The sequence below is a fragment of the Perognathus longimembris genome, chromosome 8, assembly GCF_023159225.1.
Source record: "Perognathus longimembris pacificus isolate PPM17 chromosome 8, ASM2315922v1, whole genome shotgun sequence".
Classification (NCBI taxonomy): Eukaryota; Metazoa; Chordata; class Mammalia; order Rodentia; family Heteromyidae; genus Perognathus; species Perognathus longimembris.
Genome location: NC_063168.1, coordinates 51,262,827 through 51,277,860, shown reverse-complemented (window position 1 = coordinate 51,277,860; position 15,034 = coordinate 51,262,827). Strand labels below are relative to the sequence as shown.

At 36.8% G+C, this 15,034-nt stretch overlaps 1 protein-coding gene across 9 annotated transcripts in view; it reads right to left on the bottom strand.

Annotated features, from left to right (window-relative positions):
* Positions 1 to 15,034, bottom strand: part of Slc8a1 (solute carrier family 8 member A1) — a 343,885-nt gene that overhangs the window by 174,520 nt on the left and 154,331 nt on the right. The window lies entirely within an intron of this gene.

Genomic DNA, 15,034 nt, shown 5'->3' with positions numbered 1-15,034 from the left:
AGTACTATTAATATTACCTTTTCAGAATCTAAAATATGAACAGTCAATATAAAGACTTTAACTGACTCTGGTAAATTTCACTATTAAGAAAAAAAAACTTCCACAACTTATCAATAAAATCGTCATTTCTGAGCCTCAACTTATTTCTTCAACTTTAGAAGACTGGTCAAATCATTTAACTAGAACTAACTGTGAGTTGGCTTATCTATTTAATTCAATTATAAACAAATCCAGATTTGTGGTTTATTGCTTGTCATCATCTCCTTTTCATTATTCTTTTTGTTGTTGTTGTTGTCAGTCATGAGGCTTGAACTCTGGGCCTGGGTGCTATCCCTGAGCTCTTTTTTCTTAAGGCTAGCACTTTACCGCTTTGAGCCACAGCCACTTCTGGTTGTTGAGTGGTTAATTAGAGAGTCTTATGGGGACTCTTCTGCCTGGGCTGGCTTCCAATCACAATCTTCAGATCTCAAACTCCTGAGTAGCAAGGACTACTGGTGCCCAGCATGCTTATTAAAATCTCAAATTTAAAGTTCTACTAGGACTCACTCCATGAGTATTGATATGACAAGACTTGAGTACCAGGAAACAGAATAATGTAAAATTAACAAAGTCATTTTATATTTATTTATTCTATTATTTATTTATTTATTTATTATTCTATTTATTCCAGTTTTTTAAAAATAAAATTTCCTACCAAAACAGCTTCTGGGGTTTTTAGTTAAATTCTCAGTGTGTTGTTGGGATTTATGAATATTTCAGCATGTATATGTGGTATAAAAATGATACTTGAACATCAGATCCTCTACCGAGGTGCTTATTTTATTTTTAATAGATATGACAAAGTTATGAAAGATGTATTTTATAAATTGTTTCAAGATTAGAACAAAATGTCTCTAAAAACAATTATCTCACCTCCACAAATACTTTACTTATAAATAATTAGCATGTAATTTATATCTCAAACTAGGACTCGTGGTGAGGAAAGGGGGGGTTTATTAATAATTACAGAATGTGTAACCCAAGATTTTTCTCCTAAAAAGTAGGGCATACAGTCAACCTATTTATAAATAAATTCATGTAAAAAAAGTATTTAGAAATATTCTAAAGAGAAATACACAGGATTGAAATGTAATGAGCTTACAAGAATTAGTAAAGAGCTTTTAACTTTTAAATGGACACTGCAGGGTTAGCAAGTGAAGAGATCACATTGCTACAGTGGTGATGTCATAATGCAATGCAAAAAACTTGATCTCAAAGTAGACAAGGAAAAGAACTGTTCTTGAGAAGACTGACAGCTCCTAGGTCTAGAATATGGCCCAGGATTCTGCATTTCCCTTGTAAACCAGTGGGTCAGTAACAACCCCGAGAAAGTCAAGGAATGACTGCCCAAGAAAATAAAAATGACGTACCATTTTATTTTGTTATATCATCTTCTTAAAAATATCTTTAATCAATTTATTTCAGAGCCAGTCTTAAAACCAGAATAAAATGAATCACTATCTTATTCTCATGAAACACGTGCTGCTTCTTTCGGTATCTTTAAATGCCACTCTCGTTTATAAATTACTTAATAGGTAAAAATACACAATGATAAACTGCAATAATGTCCAGAAACAGGGGCTGCATTTTTTCTCTAGGCCAATGGAAGCTCTACAATGCTTGAAATGCCCAATGGTGTTCTATATGCAAATGTGTTGTACTCTGTCAGCACTGTTGCAATCTGTGTAATGAAGGGATTAGATTTGCTCACTGGGTCTGGATTATTCAAGAAGATTTAGGCAGGTGGAAGAACTATAAGACCCTCTGGTCAGCACTAGCCTTTACAAATTCAGAGCTGGGGACCCTCAAGCTGTCACAGGTACACTGGAAGAGCACATGCCACAGTACCTGATGAGCTTATACTTGTAGCATTTCCCTTTGCATTCTGTTTCTCACTGATCTTATATTCATCTTTGTCATCCCAGAACATCCTACTCATCCTACAACATCTCTGTGATGCTATATCTCTGCTTCTGGCAGAGTATACTCTGTGTATCAAGTTTCTTTCTCATCGAGAACACCTGAAAATACTGATTAAAAGAAAGATCAAGAGTAGTCATGGCTTTTGAAACTAACGTGCTTCTGTATGAAAGGCTCCAACGAGCACCAGAGACAAGATTTTTTTAAGGTGATAAATGAACTTTATGGAGTGGTAGACATAGTAGTTGCTTTCTCTTGTCTCTTCCGGGTTCTTTCACAGTCCACTCTGTTTCCTCCACCTTTCTTAGATCTCTATTCTTTTAACTCTCCTCTTCCTCTTTGAACTTTTTGAACTCCCAACAGTTAAAAGGACAAGGTGGTCCCCTTATCCAAAATGATAAGCTGAACAAATTGCTGGTATTGATTCACTGGTAATGGCCACTGCTCCCTTGGTCCACTAATGCTTCCAGATAGCCTGCTAATGACTTGAATATGTGAAGTGGACACTTTTTAGCCATTTCCAGAATGGCCTGTGCTATAAGTGGTGCTTTAACCTAATCTATTTGGTCTATTTGGATTAACAATGTGGATGTAAAGATGAATGTGTGGAAACAAGAAAGGGATCCCAACCTAGAGTGCAAATTATTGATCCCAAAGCCACAGCTCATTAACAAAAAGCTCTAATGTTTCAAGTGACCTTTGAAGTTACAATATTAACTTTTAACTGCACAGTAAGATAACTTACAACAATAGTATCATAGGGTAATTCTTTAAAAGAAACTATAGGACATTCTGTCTCTTTGTCTTAAAACAACTTTTTAATATACTTTCATTATTTTCCATTCTGGTAATACTAGAGAATGAGTCTGCAAAATTGATGATGGTTCTATACCACTGAACCATGACTCAAACTCTGATTTTCCTTGTAGTTTTCTTAGGATAGGACCCTGGTTCCCTCTTAGATGCACACATTAGCCACAAACCACCTACTTTTAGGCTTCCCATCATATCTGGGATTGTAGGTGTGTGGTACTACATCCAGCTTACCTACTGGGAAACAGAATCTCACAGGCTTTTCTGCTTGGCTTGGTGAGGCATCACAATCCTCCCAATCTCAACCTTTTCTACATAACTTGGGATGACAGGCAGTTGTCACTACATCAGCTAAGGATAAAGAAGGGGTTTTGTGGCCCTTTCTATGCTAGCTGCCTTTCCATTCTCAAACAGCTAGAATTACAGACATAAGTCAGACTTTTTCCTGTCCTTCAGACCATTTATAAACATCACCATTCACAAACACTACTGTCTGCATGTTCTGTTCATTGCATAGATCACATTATATCAGTTTACAAATTTGGTTCCAGCTTTACAGGGAATGTCAGTTTCCTCTGCAGACCAATTCTTTTTTTTTTTTTTTTTTTTTTTGCCAGTCCTAGGCCTTGGACTCAGGGCGTGAGCACTGCCCCTGGCTTCTTTTTGCTCAAGGCTAGCACTCTACCACGTGAGCCACAGCGCTACTTCTGGCCATTTTCTATATATGTGGTACTGGGGAATCGAACCCTGGGCTTCATGTATACGAGGCAAGCACTCTTGCCACTAGGCCATATTCCCAGCCCATGCAGACCAATTTCTTTTTGACCTAGACTATTGTAAAGACTTTTTATCAGATATCTTTACCTCTGTTTACATCCCCTTCACTCCACGTTTTGCATCATTCCTAGTTTCTTTTCTAGAACACAGAGATTGTTATTTGTCTACATAAAGATTTCCAGTACCAGATTCTCGCTATGACAAATTGTGCTGCGATGAACATTGTTGTGCTGGTGGCATTACTGTGATTTTTTGTTTGTGGTTGTTTGGATAGATACCCAAAAGTGGGGCTGCTGGGTCATAGGGGAGTTCTATATTTAGCCTTCTGAGGAATCTTTTTTAAACATTCAAGATCTTTTTTTTTTTTGGCCAGTCCTGGGCCTTGGACTCAGGGCCTGAGCACTGTCCCTGGCTTCTTTTTGCTCAAGGCTAGCACTCTGCCGCTTGAGCCACAGTGCCCCTTCTGGCCATTTTCTATATACGTGGTGCTGGGGAATTGAACCCAGGGCTTCATGTATACAAGGCAAGCACTCTTGCCACTAGGCCATATCCCCAGCAGTGAGAATCTGGAACCAACCCAGATGCCCCTCAATAGACGAATGGATCAGGAAAATGTGGTACATATACACAATGGAATTTTATGCCTCTATCAGAAAGAATGACATTGTCCCATTTGTAAGGAAATGGAAGGACTTGGAAAAAATTATACTAAGTGAAGTGAGCCAGACCCAAAGAAACATGGACTCTGAGGTCTCCCTTATTGGGAATAATTAGTACAGGTTTAGGCAAGTCATAGCAGAGCATCACAAGGCCCAATAGCTATACCCTTATGAACACATAAGATGATGCTAAGTGAAATGAACTCCATGTTATGGAAACAATTGTTATATCACAGTTGTAACTACTTTCAACGCCCTATGTGTATCTGTAGCTTCTATTATTGATGATATTCTTGTATCACCTTCCTGTGGTTGTACCTACACTATCTCTGTAATCTTATCTATATACTGGTATTGGAAGTAGGAAATTGAAAGGGAATACCAAATTTGAGAGACACAGTGTAAAAAAAGACAAACAACTACAAAAGCAATACTTGCAAAACTGTTTGGTGTAAGTGAACTGAACACCTCCGGGGGGGGGGAGAAGGGAGAGGGAGAGGAGGGAGGGGGGTATGAGGGACAAGGTAATGAACAGTACAAGAAATGTATCCAATGCCTAACGTATGAAACTGTAACCTCTCTGTACATCAGTTTGATAATAAAAATTTGAAAAAAAAAAGATTTCCAGTAATCTTGTCAGCTGACAGATTCAATTCACAATGTATTAATGTGTCGTTCCTAATATTTTATGGCCTGGATTTGATCGACTTCTCTATACTTAACTCATCATACTTCAAGGTTCTACACACACATGCTTATACTACCTAACAGTCTACTATTGAACATGCACTGATAAAATATAAATTTTCACCTAGCCTGAATTTTATATTGTTTTCCATGAACTGACTATTCCTATGTGCACTGGTCCATTGAAACCTTATACAACTTTTAGGTTTACCCAATGTTATCACTTTCCAAAAGAGTTCCCAGACTTATTAATTTCCCATATTTTATAACACATAGCAGTTCATTTATATTTTTGTCTGCCTCATTATAGTATCTTTTATGAATAACTGGTCAATAAATTCAATAAATCCAAGTTTATTTTTTTACTCTGCTTGGCCAAAACTTGAACATCTCTCTTGCTGTTTTACAATTAGTAGCAAGGAGACCTGCTAAACCTAAAAATCTTTAGAAAATATGAACCAGAAAACTCACTAAAGAGACATGGAGAAGAGAAAGGAAAGGAAGAAGAAAAGGAACCCAGAACTTGCCAATTCATTTTTGCCAATCATCCATACAATACAGTTGCAAAATTAGACCAGGAAATCTGATCACTTGATTAGCAAATGACTTATTTAGGAAGAATATGGTATTGCATATCCACATCTTGTTACCAGATTTTCCTTCCCTATCCATAAGGTTTAAAGTGAGAACTTTAATGAGGAAAGATTTGTAGGCTGTAATTGGCCTTTATCTCAAACATTTCCATGGAGTTCCATGTTTTGCCAACTAGATGCCAACTAGTGCCAAAATAATCTGAAGTAGGATAGAGGGGAGAGCGAGAAAAGAAAGTTATAACTAACCCTCCATCTTTATTTATCACATACCCTGGGAAAGTATTGAGCTGATTTGAAACATGGGGAGGGGAGGGGAAAAATGTCAAGTTATTTAAAGACTAAGATATAAAATTTTAGAAACATAAACTAATGTTTCTAAATTTAAAAAGGGTGTGGAATTTTCAGACTTAAAATAAGTAGATGCCATGTCTTAAAAAAAGAACAAAAACAAGAACTGTTTCTGATTCCCTGCTAGTAGAGGGCACCATGATGCAATAGAGGTAAAGCAATGACAATGCGTGCATTAACCCCAAACAAGACCGTTAAAAAAAGCACATGACCTCTGCCATCTTCCTCCCAAATGGATCAAAGACCTCAATGTAAACGTGGATACCCTGAAAACATTGCAGGAAGGAATAGGAGAAACTAGGGCTTCTTGGCAAAGGTCAAAACTTTCTTAATAAGACCTAGGAATACAACAAATCAAAAAAATATTGGAAAAATGGTATTGCATGAAACTGCCAAGTTTCTGTGTGGCAAAGGACATAACTTTCAAGATAAATAGAAAGCCCACAAATTAGGAGAAGATCTTTACTAGCCATACAACAGAAATATACTTAGAACTAAAAAAAATAAGTTCCTCCAAAAGAAATCCTCACAGAAACAACTGCCCCATTAATAAATGGTCTAAAGACTTAAAGATAGACTTCTCTGCAGAGGAAACAAGAATGGCCAATAGACACATAAAGAAGTGCTCAATATCTCTGGCAATAAAAGAAATGCAAATCAAAATAACATTGAGATTCCACCTCACACCAGTAAGAATGGCCATTATCAAGAAAACTAATAACCACAGATGCTGGTGGGGATGTGGACAAAAGGGAACTGTTGCTGGGAGTGTAAACTCTTTGACTACTCTGGAAAGCAGTATGGAGGTCCCTCAGAAGGCCAAAACATAGAACTCCTCTATGACTCAGCAACCCCACTTTTGGGAACTTACCCAAAGGATCACAAACAAGGCCACACTAAAGCTACTAGAACAACCATGTTCACTACAGAATTATTTACCATAGCTAAAAAATGGAAACAACCCAAATATGCCTCAGAAGATGTATGGATCAAACAAATGTGGTATATATATGGAATTCTATGCTTCTATCAGAAAGAATTGCATTACTCCATTCATAAGGAAATGGAAAAACTTGGAAAAAAATCATACAAAGTGAAGTGAGCCAGACCCAAAGAATCATAGACTCTATGTTTTCCCTCTTTGGTAATAATTAGTATATATCTCGGGTAGTCCTACCAGAAGATCACAATAGTTCAATGACTATGTACACATGCTCATATAAGATGACGCCAAATGAAATGAACTCCAAGACATGGAAACAAGTTGTTTTTCATTGTTGTTATTTTTAATGTACTATGTGAAATTATTTATTTTTTCTTCCCTATGGTTAGCCCCTGTTGTCACTGTATTTGATTTTGGTACCCTATGTATTGTATATATATTATCTCAATTAGGGAAGGGAAAAGGAATATCAAAATGGTGCGACAAAGGACAAAGGGTGAGCCAATTCAACAGCAATACTTATAAGAAAATATGTTGTAAATTAACTGTACAACTTGCAGTGGGGGGGGGGAATTGGGGATGAGGGAAGGTGGGAAAAAAGGAGGGAGGAAGTAACAAGAAATGTACTCATGACCTTACATATGTAATTGTGACACCCCCCCATAATCACCTTGACAATAAAATTAATTTTTTTAAAAGCACAGTAAAATGATGAGGATGCGAACTCCTATCTCATGAAAGCCAGACCCTTCTGTCATATTTGAGGCTAAATTTCCACTAAAATTTAGCTTTGCCTAGTTAATAATAGCATGTGTTGTTGGACTAAATGTACAAAATAAACAGACAAGATAATACCTAAGAATAACCACACCAAGTAATTAAAATCAACTACAAAAGTAGAAGACAGAACAATGACACTGTCCTTTTCTGCTTAGTTATTTCTATTATTTTCCTTGAATTAACACATCAGCCAGTTGTTCCAACTTGGTATGAAACAGAACTGTATAAGAGAATGGCAAGGAAAAGGATCCCAGAAAATTACCAAGCTTATCAATGTTTCTGTATCTCCCTTTCTCTCACATACATACATACATACATACATACATACATACATACATACACACTCAGACATAAATATATACACATATAATATTTTATACATATATAACTTTTAATTTTATATGTCTTTACACACACACACACACACACACACACACACATATATACATATATATATTTCTTTTTTTTTTTTTTTTGCCAGTCCTGGGGCTTGGACTCAGGGACTGAGCACTGTCCCTGGCTTCTTTGTGCTCAAGGCTAGCACTCTGCCACTTGAGCCACAGCGCCACTTCTGGCCGTTTTCTGTATATGTGGTGCTGGGGAATTGAGGCAAGCACTCTTGCCACTAGGCCATATCCCCAGCCCCTTATTTTTTCTTGATCTATACTGGGGATTGAACTCAGGGCTTCCCATTTGCTAAGAAGACAGCCTAAAAACTGGGCCATGCCTCCAGCCATCAGAGTATCTTTTTATTAATATTATCATCATTAGTGATAAGGTTAAACACTAAAAAGTATAGACAGTGGTTCTAACATTATTTTCTACAGAAAATTCATAGAATAATCTAGTTAAAATACTCTAACATGCAATATTCCACTGTTACTTGGAATTTCTATCTTTCTTGATTTCGTTTCCATTTCCACTTTCATATATACACAAAGAACTTCTCCCCAGGAGAAGAGAACAAGTCCCATACATTAGTGGAATTTCATGTCAATGCCATTGAATATGACACATCTTGCATAGAAACTCAATTATTTTTCTTTAGGGTGGTTTTTCTAAATATTTCCCTCTAATATAGCTTTTCTAAGTTGATGTTTACAGAAGGGTTTCTGTAGTGACTTGGCAAAAGCAAAGTATTTTATTTCTAAATGTTTTAGGCCTTTCTAAAGGTCATGGGTTAGGTCTATATAATTCTCTTTTCAGTACCACATGCAGTTGGCTAGTGGAAATTGCTTTCTGAGGATAGTGAGGAGTTCTGTTTTTCATTAAAATGGCTTTGAACTTAGAGGCTTCAAGTCTTGACTCTGAATTTACCCTTTACTTTGCCAAGTAATTTAGTTCAAACAGGAAAGTGATTATACTCCCTTCCCCATACACAGAGGTGTATGTGGGTTTCTACTGTTTCTTCCTCTATATATTTATCATCTGAGCTCAGTGAAATGAGAAGACTTGTTTTTCCTAACCTTTCTGATCTGATCCTTTTCTTAACCCTATGCTTTGGGACCCTGGTCTGATGTGAAATGATGGACATAGATTAGGAACATAATTCTCTACCAAATTGCAGGAAAAAAACAAAACAGGACTGGATTCAATCCAAAGGTCATACATATTCAGGCTTTCTTATGGGAAAGAAATGTCAAAACCTGTTTAAATGTTTTCTGAAGCAAGTTTACAATCCCAGACATCCAGAAGTAACTATCAGATCAAATAATTCTGATAGTCTCAGAAGCAGCTAGATTAGCTTTTTCAGAATTGCTATCAGATAAAGCAATAAGGTTTATGTAAATATTTTTGACCAAAAGGGCACAGGATAGCCCCCAAATTTATAAGATGCTTCTTTGGATTTCCCAAGTTTTTTCATAGACAGTAAAGGCAAACCAGCCACTCTGTTAACCTATCTGCACAATGTAATGTGAGCTAAAGAAAGTAGATAGAATTCTTTTCTCAGTATTTCTAATGTTTCTAGATTATGTTAAAATCTTAGGATTTCCAATGGGATTGAAGGTTGACTCAACTGGATGGGAGATTGGGGTGAGGGGGAACTCTTGTAAAATGCTTACTGTACTCTGTTAAAACCTTTCAGCCAAGCACTGGTGGCTCATACCTTTAATCCTAGCTACTCAGCAAGCTGAGATCTGAAAATCACTGCTTGAACTAGCTAGAGGAGGAAAGTCTGTGAGTCTAATCTCTAACTGACCAGCAAAGAACTAGAAGTGGTGATGTGGCTCAAGTGGCAGAGTACCATGCTTGCGCAAGAAAGCTAAGGGACAGTGCCCAGGGTCTAAGTTCAAGCCCCAGGACTGATATGCACATAAAAAAAAGTCTCTTACATTTCCGAGGCAACACATGTCTTGGCAAAAAATCTGAAGTTTTACTTGGGACCTAGCCCTCTCATTGAACTTCTTCTGCATTGCAGTAAAAGAATATATGTTACTTGAAGTCTTTTATCCTTTCTGTAGTATAAGTAAGAATGAATGAAGTTTTCTTATTCTAGGATCTCCTTTGGGTACCATCATTTTAGCATCTAATCCCCTGTCCCTTATTTATTTGAAGTCAATACTCACCACATAAAAATATTTATATGCATAATCACAAGCATCTGCCTTTACTATGCTACTATGAACATAGTTATGGCAAATGAAATATTAGATTTTGTTTTAAAAAGCCTTAGAAAGACCCAACTGCTTTATTTTGAATGTAAATAAAAAGTAAATAGAGGTGCAGAATGCCTAGCATATGAATTAAGCAAAGAAAAAAGATAATTCTGTACTGAATATTGTTTTAGGCATTTAATGCCTTTCATACTATTCAAGGGATCTCAAGAATATAACAGGCACTTCCATTTCAGTTTTATATAGGGATGACTTAAGTGTAGTCTCAGGACATTGGCAGCAGTTTTTACAGTCAATGTGTGTACTTTTAAAACCATACCAGACAATAAAATTTAATAATATAACTTAGCTTAAAATTTCTAATTCATGTCCATTAAACTACTTAAGATTTGATTTTATTAGCACCGGTGGCATAAGCATTATCCATGATTCTGCCCTGAAGATGTGAGAAGGACAAGGCCTGTCATGTACTCAATGGACAGGAATCATTCTAGGAAAGATGACCATAAAATGTCACCCAGATCACTTATTTTCACTCAGCCACAAATGTAACTAATTAAAATTGAGGGTTATTATCGCAAAATTCTCAAACCACTGATCAAAAGACGTCTTGCTTCCAGGAAGGTAATACCATAATAGCAAAGGGAAAGATGTGATGTGTATCTGGGACGTTTAAAATAAATATAATAAGAACAATTTGCTGAGGTAGTTCTGAGCCATAAGACATTCTCCTCAGCCTATGGAGGGTAAAGAGGAGGGTGGGGAGCAGGCTTCATTTTACTTGACACTATCCATCTTCATCCCCCGCACCCTTCCCCTGCTCAATCCCATTTCAGTCTCATCCCTCCTTTAGCCAAAAATCCAAATTGCTTAGTGATAATCAACTTGAAGATATCAACTTCTAGAAAGAGCCATCAGTGTTCCAATAAACCACATTGTTCTACCCAAACGAGTTTCCCACTAAGATAGATGAATAAAGAACTTTAGTTATAGTTATAATATAGATATACAATATAGTAATTATAATATAGATGCAAACTATATACTCATCTTTGTGCTGGTAATGTTCACTCATTATTTAAGAAATTTAAATAAGAACAAATTCTCAGGAACTTTAACAATCTGTTCATGTATTTTTTTCTAAATTCTTAGAATATCAAAGCGTGAACAATCATTAAAAGAACTCACTTGTATTGCTTATTTGAGTCCTTTCAAGTGTAGTTATGGCTTCATTTGGAAAGCACACTCTATGTAACTAAGCAAAAATGGCTGGTATGTAACTGTGCTTAAATGTGCATCTGTGAAGAATAATCTGCAGAACCAGGAAAATGGCGTAGGAATGACTGACTAAAAATCAATTCCTTTAAAGGAGTAAGATAAACATAGCTTACTTTTCCTTGCTTGCACATAAACAAATTAGGTGAATAGTACAACAATCATTTCCCCTAAGTTTAGAACTGTGAATTGCATGAAGAAAGAATAGAAGTGGGTATTTTCCAACGCCACAGATGCAGCCTAGAAAGAAGAGCCCTTTTTATATAACTACATGGCCCATAGAACTAAAGGACTGGAAATAGGCAAACTAATTCCTCGCTACAAAACCATGCCTTTTGAAACTCTTCTTTTTAATGACTGGGAATCAGTCCTTATTGATAAAATTAGAATAGGCCCATGGGAGATCATAATCAAGACAGAGGTGGATATGATATTGTTACTCATATCTATAATTCCAGCACTCAAAAAGTTAATTCAGGAACATTGGGAGTTTGGGCTAGTCTGAAGTATGTAGTGAGACTGAAATCAGTTTGGGGCTTCACGGTAAGATTTCTTATTTGCAAAAACCCATAAACAAACCAAACAAACAAAACAGTGAATGAAGTTTGGTAATTATGACTAGGTGGAATATGAATCAAGTGCTTGGAAATGACTAGGAAAAAAAAAGAAAATCTCCACAGAGGAAGAGATGTCGGAGCTGCATCTCAAACAAGGTGATTTACAAGTCAGCAGTGTGGTTCCCTACAATGTCATGCCATGGTTCACAAAAGAAGTCTCTGCCTGTGGTGAGGAATATCTGTTGGTCCTCTATAAGGTGTCCCTCACCTCTGGTCTGAAGGATGTGTATGGCTTCACTAGGACACAGAGGGTGGACTGTCAAGGGCCATCAGCACCTGTAGTTCAGTAACTAGCACGACTACATTGCGATTGCTTACACATCTCCACTGGAAGGCATGCTTATATCACAATACACTAGTGTCTGAAGTTTTGTACACTCAAATGACTAAACAAATCAATAACTGCACAAATATCTATCCAAGCCAACAAAGAAAAAATTGGGGGGAGGGCAAAAATCCTTCCCAATATCCTGTATTATAAACGGTCAGTTCTGGGTACCCCTTAAAGACCTAAAATAGTCCTTCTGGCTCTTCAGAGTTCCAGATAAATCTTGCTTAACCATAGCTCTCTTTTCTGAAAAATATTTTCACATCCCTCAGGGAGGTTATCTAAACTGACCTTTCTACTGAGAACACTTGGGTCTTTGGCCGAGATGCCACGCCTGGAGATGCCATCATAGAGAAGGGAGCCAGGCTCACTGGGACTCACTAGAAACACAGGCTCTGGTTTCTGTGCCTTGCCAACATTTTCCATTTTCGGGTATTTTAGTATTTGTATTCCCATTTTCTTTTGAACAAGCAAAAAAACACAATTCATGGAAAGATCATGGGCTTTGCTGTCAGAAATGGCAGTTTGAATTTTTGGCTCTGCTACTTTCTTTTTGACCATGGGTGAGTTAACTCCCTGAGCTCTGGGGATGTTAATGTTTATTTTATGAGATAATGATCATATAGTATATCACATATTCACATAGCACCAAATGGGACTCACTGAATGGTAACCTTAAGATGTCTTTAAAATATCAATATTTTGTAATGGATAGACACTAACCCATTTTTCTCAACATGATTAGAAGAAAGCAAATTATTTGAGCTCTTTTCTCTGGGGTGAAAAAGAGAGTTGAACTAAAGAGTTTCATGCTTGCTAGGCAAGAGGTCTACCATTTGAAACATCCACCCAGATCATTTTTCTTTAGTTCATTTTCAGGTAGGGCTTTCCTTTAAGCCAGGAGCAGCCTTGACTGAACCTCTTATCTTTGTCTCCCATATATCTGGGACTGCAAGTGGCCTGATAATTAGTGGACAGGTCATGATTGACAGGTGCTGTCCATTTTCAAAAATGGTAAAATTAATTTTCTGTCTTTTTGATTTAATAATGAAGGGAGAGGAAAAAAATCTACTGTCTCAGAATGATATTTTGATACTCATACCTCAACTGCAATATTTTGTTGGGAATGATTTTCCAGGAAGAGATGTTTCATCATACACAATGATAATCATTTTGTAAATGTCATAATGTTGCACCAGGCAGCCGAGTCACACAGATTCATTTTATTTTTTTGAACCTCCTGACCTTAATTTCTAAGCTTTAAGAAAGTACCCATTTCTAAAGACCATCAAGGAAGTGAGGAGAAATAAAAGTTAGGAAAACAACATATTTCCCATCCCCATCAGCCTGTCTTTCACCATGCAAAGGGTGGTGAGTCAATCCAAACACTGTCACTCATAGTATCAATCAGACCGAGTAACCACATACTTTTCTGTCTCTTTGGATAGTTTTCTTTTAGATGCCTGAACTTTTTTTCTCTTGGTTTACTTCCCATTTATTTTCCTGGTTGGTCATGTTTCTCAAGCTCAATTTATGACTCAGGAAAATGTGACATTAGTACCATTACTCATCAACTCATGTATGGTCCTGGTGATTCAAAGAAGTCTCCTTATGTCAGTAATTACAAGATTGCCACAGTCTTTTACAGGCATCAGATACTTTGATCCTTTTTTTAACCTGTCAGTTCTATTCACTATTCAAGAATCCTAAACAATCTTCTGGAAATTGGTTCTAAGTGTCATGTATCATTCTGACTGTCGATGCTGGCTGTCAAGGACATATTTTTGAGGTTCAGGGAAATAAAGCAACTTGAGGAATGTCATAAAGCTTGCAAAGCACAGACAGCATTTAAACTTAGCAAGCAGACAAAGCAGAAACTGCATTATGTCTTTACAATGTTCCCTCTCTGTAATGTGGCTAGACTTTAGTCAATGTTTAATTTTAGCAGGGCAACATCTGATAACTCTTACAGAATATAGAAACCTTTAAGAAGTCATCATAGGAGACATATAGTCATTCTCTTTGTAGGACAATTCTTGATGTCTATGGAAGTAACTTAGGTACCTTGCTAACATATATAAACAAGCAAACAATAGAACTAGAGGTATATGTATGTTCTATTCCGAGATCCCTGCACTAGATTATTCTGAAATAAAATGCAGCATTGAACAGAAGCCTCTGGTCCAGTAACTTTGATTCTATTACTTTTCTGCAAACTTCATCATATGTCACCAGATACTACAGAAAGCACTAGATACAGAACTAAATGACTTCCAAGCACAAGCCAACAGGATTGTAATCACATTTGTCATCAATAAGTCATAATAAGACAGATGGCGCTTAGAGTAATTCTGACAACTAAAGGGGTGAAAGAGTTTGTGAGGCTCTCATCTCAACAGAAAAAGCTTGCTGTGTTAGTGTGTGTCTGTAATCCCAGATATGTCAGAGAAACATAAATAGAAAGAACACTGTCCAGGCCAGTGAGTTAAAAACAAAAACAAAGACCCTATCTTAAAAATAATCATAACCAGAGGATGGGTATGTAGTGGCTCAAATGGTAGAGTGCCTGCCCAGCACGTGTTTCAGAGTGGAACAGAATAAAACAAGTGAAAAAGAAAAGAAGGAAAGGGGAATGAAGAG